Here is a 2,570-nt window from a genome sequence, read left to right as displayed (position 1 = left end):
CGGCACATATATTTGTGGTGGCTTATCCAAATATCTCATGATGTTATATGTCTGTCTCATGACCCGTAATAAATTTGAGATGGGAATATCTATGCTCACTTAATGGTCTGGTGCTTATTAGTTAAGATGCATGTAAATTCGTGTGTCCCCAAGTCTTGGACTGAGAGTTTGGACCTATGGGTAATGACCAATACAGATTTATAAAAGGATTCAGCCAAGCTATATATAGTATGGACATGTGTGGATTTGTCCTCACTGCCCCCTCATGGACATACTATAATCTTTAAGTGCTTTGGGACATCATGGCCTAATGAGTTTCCCTTGTGTTCATGCTACACACGTGAGATTCTAAGGGATAACTCTTTGTACCCTTTTCAATATCAATTTCGCATCATGTTTTGGACCAGGATGGCCAATCCGTTCATACCATAAAATGTATAATTTCGTGGGTAAACCATTCTGGTTACCATGACTATTGCCTCTATCATACTGATCATGGCATAGTTTAGATCAATAGAGAATGCATGTGTAGTTTTTTTGCACTCATTATGGCCTTGGGCGATTTTATACATATATCTGAAGGAACTCTTTGTTTCATTCGCCCATTGTTCCAATATGGAAACAATTCATTCTTATATCTCTATATAATCTAAATGGGTTTTTCTGGGTGAATATAAAGCATCTAAATGCTTGCCTTTATACATATCTGGTCATAGACCTTAATGTGTACCATACCCGCAATTTATAAACTCATATTGGCGTTTGTTTTAATAAAATCATTCATTCCTTTTATTAAGTTTTAATAATACAAGTTCGAAGAAATGAAAACATAGAAATGAAAAACATCAAAACAAAGAACATATAATTTAGATTACAAATGTCGAAATCAATCTTCAGTTTTTTTTTTAAACAATCTGAAGTTTAATAATCCATAAGATCGTTCTTCTCATGATTGAAGTCATTTTCATCATCTTGGTAAGTCATATGGGCTTCAGGATTCTTCCCTTTCAAGCTCTCTAGATAGAGGTCAACTAGATGCTTGGGAGTCCTACAAGTCTTAGCCCTGGCCGTTTCCTTGGACGTGGTTGGACTCTTTATTGTCCTCTGTAGCGTGTGCATCAGGTAGTGGAGCTGATCCAAGTGGTCTCATCTGACTGTTTCTCATCAATAATTCATTATTCTGCTCAGCGAGCAAGAGACAAGAAATAATATTAGCATAGGTCTTAAAACCTTTCTCACGGTATTGTTGTTGTAACAACACATTGCTTGCATGGAAAGTGGAAAAAGTTTTCTCAAGCATATCCTGTTCCGTAATACTTTCACCACACAGTTTCATTTTAGAAACAATCTTAAACAGTGCAGAGTTAAACTCATCCACAGACTTATAGTCTTGGATTATGAGATTCGTGCAATAAAACCGAGATTTTGGTAAGATCACCATTCTCTGGTGATCATATCTTGATTTCAATTCATTCCAAAGATCTAGTGGATTCTCAATGGTTAGATACTGATCCTTGAGACTCTCAGCTAGATGATGACGAATGATCAAGATGGCTCTGTAATGATCTTTCTCATTATCATTATTGTTCTCGGTGATACATTCACCGAGACCCTTGGATTTCAGGATGATCTTAGCATCGAGTGCCCATTGAAGGTAATTATCTCCAGAGAGATTTAGGGCAGCGAAATCCAGGTTGTTGATTTTCGACATTTGAAATCATAGATTAATATCTTTAGGTCTTTAGGAATAAGGTTTAAATGAACACGATTTTAGGTTTAAACAATCAAACAAGCCTTCACAACCAAGATCTATGCCTCACGACCAATGAGCAAGCCGCACGACCATGGATGCAATCTAGTTCGTTTTTATGCATTTAGTTTGTCGTGTAACTGCAATCCTAACATGGTTTGTTTCTATCAGTTCATGATGCAATCAAAACAAGCAAACCTATCGGCCAAGCAAAGATCAAGCCACATGGCTATTTGATTCAATTCAACACCATTCCTAGAATAAGTTCTAAGTGTAATTGCAATCAATCAATGTGATTAAGTTATGGTATGAATGCAACAAGGCCATATGGCCACGAGTATGATCAAGTCTAGAACAGTTTAACCTAATATGTAGTTTCAGATTTTGATTTTAAAATAATATAAACTAGGTCATTAGATTTTTAGTTTAAACAAGCCAAACAATCAGATTCGAGTTTGAACAATCCTAACAATAGTTCTAGGTGATCCAATCAACCAATCAATGTTCAATTTCAAACAATCAAAATCGATTTTCAGAATTAGGGTTTTAGGGTTTCGATTTTATTAACAAGAAATTTCAATTTCAGGATGATCAAATTCAATCTCAATCAATCAATCAATCAGTTTAATTAATCAATAGTTTTCAAATTAAGGTTTAGGGATTTCAAAATTTTGATCTTAGATCAAAGGGATTTGATTTGAGATTCAAAACCTTTAAGGCTTTGATTTTAATTGATCAATGGATCCATCTCGATTTTAGGGTTTGGGGATTGAACTTATAGAGCTTCAATTTACTCATTAGGGATTGATCTATTATCCTA

Source organism: Brassica oleracea, chromosome C4, assembly GCF_000695525.1.
Source record: "Brassica oleracea var. oleracea cultivar TO1000 chromosome C4, BOL, whole genome shotgun sequence".
Lineage (NCBI taxonomy): Eukaryota > Viridiplantae > Streptophyta > Magnoliopsida > Brassicales > Brassicaceae > Brassica > Brassica oleracea.
Note: the sequence above shows the minus strand (reverse complement) of the source record.